Source organism: Gossypium arboreum, chromosome 5 (assembly GCF_025698485.1).
Source record: "Gossypium arboreum isolate Shixiya-1 chromosome 5, ASM2569848v2, whole genome shotgun sequence".
Taxonomy (NCBI): Eukaryota; Viridiplantae; Streptophyta; class Magnoliopsida; order Malvales; family Malvaceae; genus Gossypium; species Gossypium arboreum.
Window position 1 is genome coordinate 16,351,035 of NC_069074.1, and position 9,714 is coordinate 16,360,748.

At 40.1% G+C, this 9,714-nt stretch overlaps 1 long non-coding RNA gene across 1 annotated transcript in view; it reads right to left on the bottom strand.

The window, feature by feature from the left end:
- Positions 1 to 9,453, bottom strand: part of LOC128293305 (uncharacterized) — a 32,768-nt gene extending 23,315 nt beyond the window's left edge. The window contains exon 1 of the long non-coding RNA XR_008283473.1: positions 8,965 to 9,453. This is a non-coding gene — a long non-coding RNA (uncharacterized LOC128293305). The remainder of the gene's footprint in view (positions 1 to 8,964) is intronic.
- Positions 9,454 to 9,714: the final 261 nt, after the last annotated feature.

Here is a 9,714-nt window from a genome sequence, read left to right on the forward strand (position 1 = left end):
AGTAATGATTATATCATCTACATACACAAGAACATACAACGTAGTACTTGATGCAAGCCGAATGAACAAAGACGCATCAGACCGAGAACCAGTGAATCCAACAGAAAGGAGAAACCGCTTTAATTTATCAAACCAAGCTCGAGGAGCCTGACGAAGGCCATACAAAGCTTTCTGCAACCGACAAACAAGTGACCGTCCATCAGACCCAAACTGAACAAATCCCGGAGGCTGCTGCATAAAAACCTCAGTATCCAGGTCACCGTTTAAAAAAGCATTATTGACATCAACTTGTCGAAGGAACCAGCCTCGCGATACCGCAATGGACAAGATGACTCGAATAGTGGACGGCTTAACTACAGGACTAAAAGTTTCTTTAAAATCACATCCTGGTACCTGAGCACAACCCTTAGCAACCAACCGAGCCTTCCGACGATCAACAGATCCATCAGGCTTCTTCTTAATTTTAAATAACCATTTGCACCCAATTGCTTTTCGTCCAGGAGGGAGCGACACAAGCTCCCAGGTATTATTAGCCAGGAGCGCATCAAATTCTGCTTGATCTGCTAATTTCCACTGCGGATGAGCAAGCGCCTCGTCAACCGAACATGGCTCAATCTCAACAGTCTCTGCAGACAAAACCTTGGGCTTAAAAATGCCAGCCTTTGACCGTGTAACCATTGCATGCGTATTCTCACAAGAAACCAGTAATGAAGCCGCAGGTGTCGAGGAAGTAGATGATGACTCACTGGAACCGGAATGTGATGTATCAGGGACGACCACCGGGAAACCACAAGGGACAGACGGAAGAGCAGACTCAGAACGAAGCACCTCACGTTGAGACACCTCACTAGGAGAGCCAGGCAACGGACACGAAGGCATGGAAGTAGTCATCGGGACGGAAGACCGGGCACGACTGACAATGGGAACATATGTAGTATTGGACGGAGAAGAACCAGTATCAGACACCGGTGGAAGGGAAAACAGGAACCGATGCTCATAAAAAATGACATGCAGGGAGATTATCACTGAGCCATCAGGAGTAAGACAATAATAGCCTTTGTGTTGAGAACTGTAACCCAAAAATGTATAGGGTTGCGACCGAAAATCCAGCTTACGACGCTGAAAAGGACGAAGATAAGGAAAGCAGCAGCAGCCAAAAACTCGAATATGATCATACTTCGGTGCACACCCATAAAGCTTCTGATACGGAGATTGGCCTTGAAGAACTGGAGTAGGAAGGCGATTAATGAGATGAACTGCACTACGAAAAGCATAACCCCAGTGCTGCATAGGCAGATTAGCCTGAGCTAACAGAGTCAGACCAGTCTCACTATATGCCGATGCTTACGTTCTACAACACCATTTTGTTCAGAAGTGTGAGGGCACGAGACGCAATGGAGAATGCCCTGATCAGCAAGAAGTGAGGCAAAAGCCCGAAACTCTCCACCCCAATCACTCTGAAATTTCTTAATAGTCTTCCCGAACTGAGTGGCAACCATTTTTTGAAACTAAGAAAAACACTCAAGAGCTTGAGATTTACGTTTAACCAAATACACCCATGTAAACCGACTGTACATATCGACAAACGAAACATAGTATAAATGTCCTTCACAAGCAACCGAGGCTGGGCCCCACAAATCAGAAACAACTAATTCAAACAATTCTATATACTCAGTAGTAGATAAAGAAAACGGGAGTTTATGCGATTTGCCCTTCTGACAAGCAATGCAAACATGAGAAAGAGACTTCTTATTAGTAACAATACCACAATTATTCAAAACAGTAGAAACAACTGAAGCCGATGGATGACCAAGCCTCATGTGCCACAAGGTAAATTGATCGAACGGACGAGCTAGCTTGAAGGTCAACATTATGAACAAGAGACACGAGGCGATGAAAGTGCAGAGTCGTGAAACCGATAGAGCCCGTCATGAACTCGGCCCGGCAACAAAGTTTCCCCCATCTGGATGTCCTTAACGACACAATAGGAGGGATGAAACTTAAAAAACACATCGTTATCTCGAGCAAACTGAGACACAGAAAAAAGATTTTTACGAATGCTTGGAACACACAACACATTAGACAACCGTAATAGTTTGGAACTAGCAGGAATAACCGCGTCCCCAACAGACAAAATTCGAGTAGGGGCCCCATTACCCATTAAAAGTTCAGATGTATCTGAATAAGGAGTAGACGCATTTAAGTCCACAGCATTCTGACACACATGATTAGAAGCTCCAGAGTCTGGGTACCACGAGACAGTCCCGGTCGGTGTAGAAATATACGGATCAGCACTGCCATAGCTAGAACCATATGGAGAAGTATCTGAAAAATCAGACGCACAAAAATCTGGAATTCGAGGCAACCCAACTCCTTGAGAGTTGTCAACATCAAAAACCCGAGCACGAGGCTTTGTACGCCAAGGAGCCTCAGGGGGAACCGACGGACCAGAGCCATCTACCCCAACACAATTAGCAACTGGAGACCCAGGTGACTGCTGAGATACATAGGGAGCCCCAGGAGCCGGAGGCGGACCACGAGTAAAACGGGATCCATGAATAGCTACAAAATGAGGCCCATGTTGTTGGCCCAAATCTGGATGGGGCCTTTTAGCAATAGGGGGCCGGCTAACAAAACCATGCGCATGGGGCTCATAAGCCCAGACTCATAGGGACTAAGAAGCGGTCCAATGGACCCAGTGGCCCAATTGGGCCGTGCAAAAGCAACAGTAGCAGGAGGATTCTGCTGCCAAACCCATTGTCCTCCTTCAGATTTGAGCATCGAAGGGCGCGCACGAAACACTTCATCACTACCAGGAACCATGGCCACCGACGAACCGCCATACTCCCTGTCAAACCGGTAGTAGCATCGTTGAGCAGGATGGCCAAACCGATTGCAGATTTGGCATTGAATCCGTGAGCGAAACAAACGACCACCACGCGCCCCCGACGGCGCCCGACCACTGCGAGCACTACGAGCATCATACTCAGGCGTTGAATCAGAGGTCTGAACCACATGCGCCACCAACGGCACATCACGCGCGGCCCGCAACTGTCGACTCTCAAACGCTATAAGAATATCTACCAATTTGGAGAACGACAAAGACTCCGATGAAGCCGAGACAACCATAAACACAGAGTCAAATTCAGATGTGAGACCACCAAGGAGAACCTTAACCTTCTTCGCCTCAGGAACTTCTGAGCCCGATGGCGCAAGCAAGGCGCAAAGCGAATTGATTTTGGAAACATACTCCTTGATGGTAGATCCGCCCTTCCGAACCGCATGGAGATCGTTACGGATCTGGGAGACTCTTTCAACAGAAGTAGCAGCAAAGAGATGACTCGCTGCACTCCAGATATCAAAAGCCGATTTAGTAGATATGAAATAGAAAAGAAGAGAGGAGCTCACCGTGGAAAGAAGCCACGAGGCAAGAAGCTTGTCTTGCTGCGTGAACCACACTCCATCTGGATTCGGGGCGAGACCGCCATCACTCATAGTCACCACCTTCGGTGGAACAGGGATAGAGCCATCCAAGAACCCCTGAAGCCCGTACCCATCGACAACAAGCCGAACTTGATGTTGCCACTGAACAAAATTGGACTCATCCAATTTGGGAATCTCATGTCGAGGAAAGCTATAGATTAAGCGAGAATGCGAAGCAGACGACGAAACAAAACCACCAGATTGCTGATCAACCATCGGATCCATGAACTCGGAGCGGAAGCACCACCAAGACCTTAGGCGACTGATACCATGATAGAAAATGAGGTAAACAATTGCTAAACTACTGAAAATGAAATAAAATCTTTGAATGAATCTGTAAAATCTATCTTTTTTTCATTCTGTACATTTAGACTGACTTTTATAGCAGAGAGGTTTAGTAACTGCTCTGCTCAATACCGTAACAGAATAACCATCTCACTAACAAACCAAATCTACTAGCATACATACACTCTATCAGTGTCATACTTGGATTTTGTAGCGACTTGTACAACAAGCCCAATTCTACTCTATTACAAAGTTTTTATAAGATGTCTCAGGTCCAAGAAGCTTTGCAATACTTAAATAAAATACAGTTTACATTTTTAGAATTCATAAGATATAAGCAAATTGTATATCACAATTCACGCTAATTTATTGAGTGTTGTTTGTTTCTGTTCATTAAGTTCACAATTTTATTTATGTTTTATTTACTTTGTGATGATGGATCAAAAAGACTCTGATTTAAATATGAACGAGGGCCTACAAATAATTATGCGGCATGTCTCCAATGCCTAGCTCTGACAATGGAATATTTTTGGAGAATACTTTGATAGAGGCAAGAAAGGCAATAATATGTGTTCATGCATGAGATTTAAGGCCTCCGTCTTCCTTTGTACCTTGAAGCGATGGGTCGGGTGCTCGTGGGGACAAGTACATTTGGATGTCCTTGCCCTGCCGTTGCACTATATTTTCTGCTTCTTTGCTAGTCTTATTGTTTGACGTTTGTCAAGGTCATATTGCTTAATTGCCTCATGCCACTTGTCGACTCGATGAGACTTGGATTATAGGATCAATTAATTGCTTTGGGCTTGAAGCCTTTAGGCTCAACTGATAAAATAATTAAAAAAACATATTTATTATTTTTCCTCTATGGAAAGAAGAAGCCCAATTAGCCCATTAAAATGTTTAGTCCAGGTAATGATTAAATCTTTCGGCCTCAACAAACCAGATGGAAATCAGAACAAACGTTTACATATTTTTAGATTATTTGTACATACAAAAGAACCAACACCACAAGAAGGAAAAGACCAATCAAGTACTTTGAGGAAACTGTATTAACAAAATGATGACCGAAGGAAAAGAGAAGAAAATATAATGAAGGAGAGTACTGTTACACCCAAGATTTATAATTTAACGTTTTGAGCAACAAAGGTATATATATTATATAATCAAACCGAAACATCAGATTTTGGACCATCCAAACTCCGCTCTTGCGATGACTTGTTGAAGAACTCAATACAATCAGAAATGGCCTCGGTGTAATGCGAGTGGGACGAGTAATACGATGAGCTGCACGAAGTCTTCGGTGGCTCGAACCTATCGCTGTTCTTTTGCTTGGGAGCCACACTCGACGTGCCAGAAGATCCAGCGGAAGGAAGAGAAAGCAAGAGCCGCACAAGGATCTTGCGGAACCGATTAAAGAGCTTCATTGCAGAGAAGTTTAGCTTGGAAGAGAGAGAAGTGGGTTGAGGCTCAAGGGTTGGGTGTTGGTGTAGGGTTTGGGTGCTGCTCCCTCTTACTTGAATAACGAAGCTGTCACTTGGCGGAATGCGCATCTTGTAAATACGAAGTAATTGAATTTTGCTAGCTAGATGCCCTCCGGGAAGTGTAATTGCTATCATGTGTGAAGATATAGAAAGATATCGAGGTTTTCAATAGAATCTTACGTGTTTTTATTCTGTTTTGGAAGGCTCAAATAGCATATTTTGAAGGCAAAAAAAAAAGATGGTTGGTAATAAAGACCATGTGCTTAAATCATTTCGTATTGGGCTTCACCTGTCCTCGATATGTAGTTTATTTATTCCGAATATACTATATATTAATACATGTAAGTATATTCTTCGGTAAAAGGCAAAAATAACTCAAATAGAAAATATTGAAATATGTTGAGGTAACGTAGAAAGTGTCTTGCCAAGTATCAACAGTTATCAGTGCAATAGATTTAATATCTTAGAGGAGAGTGATTTATAACTTTAATTATAAAAATGAGATGTTACATTAGATTAAATATAATAAATTTACTTAAATTAGGTTCTGCAAGCCTAGAAAAATCATCTCTTCTTTTTGAATATTTTGTTTTTTCAAACAATTATTAGTTGTTTTTTTCAACAAAATACATCTAAAATTTACCAAATTTACCATTTTTTGAAAAACGGAAATCGACTTTTAAAAATGAAAGTTTGGAGCCGCCACCAATCTTTTTTCTTAAGTGTGATTGTATCACCTTATAAAACACTTTGTTTTATTTAAAATATTGATTTTGGCCTACGAAATTATAGAAAACAGGTTCGGAAGTCGGTTACGTACGAGAAAGGATTAGCACCCTCGCAACTCTCAAAATTGGTACCAATTGATTAATTAACGTCCTAACGTTAAAAATTTGAAAAAAATGTTAAAATATGATGATCCCTTTAAAAATGCGCGAACAACTCGAGTTGGATTTTAAGATTCTCCTGTTCCGAAAGAACAAAATATCACATCCAATACGTTAGGATGCGACATTTTAAACCCTCAAAACCAAGATCCTCTCAAGGATTACAAAACTCATGCTTCAAAAAAAAAAGGATATTCAGTTATTTGGTCAAACAGAAAATCGACACCCAACACGTTAGGGCGCTATTTCCCAAATTTCCTGTAGCACCCCAAACCCGGCCCAGAAGTTATGGCCGGATCCGGCATGCCACATCAAAACGTAAAAAAAAATTCCATTCTAAGTCCGAAAATCGCATTTGATGTTCAAAAGATTAATTCATTAAGGGTTAAAGTGAAAGGAAGTCATGCACCGGTAGGAAACCTAAAAGAGGTGGTGAGTCCATCGGACCGCTAAGTACCAAGCTCCTTCTGGATCCAATCCTAGACATGCATACTACCATTGCCACACCTTAACGTCATGGATATTTCTAGGAAACCGATTTGATTAAGTCATTTTTAGGAAAAGTGATTAATTTTGAAAAATACTTTCATTGCGGAAGCTTTGCTTGTTGTCGTGTTATTTTGAAATCAACTGTTGTTTTTGAAAACGCGCCTAAAGCTATCCAATTTCAACAGTTAAAATAAATATTATCTATCTTAATAAAACATATAAAACCATCAAAATAAATAAGCGGCCTTATTACATTTAAAAGCCCAAAACCTCAAACGTAATTAAAAGGATGTCCAGTTCACCGTAAGAAAATCAAACTTTCGAACGGTGGCCACTCCAATTCCTCTTAGCTCCAAGCCCACTATGGTTGGGGATTTCTGCGTGGATGAAAATAAAAGGGTGAGTTTGGGGAAACTCAAGTGTAAGGAAAACCCATTCAAAGTCCAAGTCACCAAGCCTATTGGGCCTAAGTCCATTCGGTAATAGTGGTATCGGGCCGAGCCCTTTCAGATTACAATAAACCGGGCCTTAGCCCCTTGTTCAGATAATAAGATGGCCCATAGGCCCATTTCAAAATACATGCAACATCAATAACATATGCAAGCCCATTTGGGTAATAAAGGATATCGGGCCAAAGCCCTTTTCAGACATAATAAACCGGGCCTTAGCCCTTATTCAGATAACAAGATGGCCCATAGGCCCATTTCAAAATACATACAACATCAAGAAACATATGCAAGCCCATTTGGGGAGACTACTCAACCCACCAACCACTACACTCCACCCGTACCAGCCATACACTCCATGTGGGAATAGCTCAACCCACCCAAATTTCAACACTCCACAGTTGAAGCCTTGCCGCTCGCTTATCAAAGAATTGAGGCAAAGCCTCCAAGACGTGGACAAGCCACTTTCAAGATTTCCTCCATCAATATCCCATCCCATGCATCGATAATAACAACATGGCATGCAAAATAACAACAATCAAACATGCATTTAGGTCAATTTAACCTAGGGGTATTTCGGTAATTTATCTACTAGGGTTAAAACGTAAATTTTCCACTTTTAAAGGTATTTCAAGAATTTATCTATTTTAGGGTTTTTCATGCATATTCCTACTTTTCACGTACTAACGTAATCACGCATCGAGGGTTCTTACTGAATTGGGCCTGCTGGCCCATCATTCCAATTTTGGCCCATTAAGCCCAAAAATATCAAGGGCACAGAAATCATACACTTTGCAGTCCAAATTTTGCAGCTTACCAAAAACATTAATCGATTTACCTCACGAGCATTCGCACACTCGCAAATCTACAAAATACCGATTTTTTGCATTTCGCTTTTGCCGATCTAGACTAAGAAAGAGGGTGTTAGTTACACACTGCTTATGATTTATATGTTAACGAGATCCACACACGAACAGCCTACAATTGGATTACTAACACGTTAATCTAACTATTCAAATACAAACTACATATTAACCCCTTACAATATTCGGCCAACCACACCTACAGATCATAGTAAGCTTATAAGAAATCAGTAAGCAACTCATTAACAAATTTTTGTTAATGTTTACCACATAATCATAATTTCACTGCAAGCTGTCTTCCTGAGTAACAGTCATTAAATCATTTATAACTAGAGCTACGAAACTCCAAATTAAGTTCCGTTAATTTTCCCTGAAAATAGACTCATATATCTTATATCCATAAAATTTTCAGAATTTTTGGTTTATCCAATCAATACAAGATTTTTCTCAAAGTTTCCCATGTTTCACTGTTTGACTAATCTGACCACTCTTCATTACGAATCAAATTTCTTATTGTACAGAATTCAAAATATGTTCTTGTTTATTTCATTAGAAACTAGACTCAATAAGCTTTAATTACATAATTTATTCAGCTTCTAATTCATCTCCCACAATTTATGGTGATTTTCCAAAGTCACATAACTGCTGCTGTTCCAAGCAGATTTATTACCAAATCACTCTTTCACACATACCTTGCATGCATGTTATTTGAACATGTATATCACAAATCAATCATCACATATTTATGATTTTACTTAAGTATAATCTCCATTTCATCATTTTAAAGCACAACATGTTAGCTGATTTTTCCTTTAACATCTAAGGCACATGCATGCTCATTTGTTTGGCTCAACTTCACTTATCTTCCATTTTTCATCAAAAGAACATGAAACAACAACCATTTCCTTCATTTTAATTCATGACTAAATGCTCACAACACAACTAAAAATCAAAATATACTTCAAGAGTTAAGGTAGAATCAAGAAGAACTCATGAACCTCAAAATAGAAGCAAGGTACCAAGAACTTACCTTCAATTTTCCTCCTCCTAATGACCGAATACTCAAGAGCTTTCTTCTCTCCTTTCTCTTCTCTAACTTTCAGCTATGATGAACAAAGATGGACAAAACTTTGTTCTTTTCACCCCTTTTTCTTTTAATAAAACTTCATATTTCATCCATTTAATTCTTTAATACAAAAGACATGAAATTCTTATCATGAAACATTTACCTAACCCATTATCATGAAACATTTACCTAACCCATTATCATGGAACATTTACCTAACCTATTATCATGGAACATTTACCTAACCTATTATCATGAAACATTTACCTAACCTATTATCAATTTGTATCAATTTGTACCATAAATTATGGATATCAAGTGTACATTTTGTCTACAACAACATGATGGCTAGCCACTTCATGTAAAATGGGAGGTTTGTCATGCAAATCCTCCTATTTTTGCACTCCTATTTATTTGGTCACTTCAATTTAGCCTATAGCATTTTCAAACATTTTCACATAGGTCCTATTTTATAATTTCACTCACAAATGACAAAATTAAAGCATGAAATTTTGCCAACATTCACAAATTCGAAAATTGGGGCGTTATAACTCTACCCTCCTTAAAGAAATTTCGTCCTCGAAATTTACCTAATCCAAACAGATGAGGGTATAGTCATTGCAACGCCTCTTCTGCTCCCAAACTCGAAGTTTCCTTCCTTAACTTGTTGAAAACGAGCGACCAAAGACTCATCGTTCAACTATTTTTCCTTAA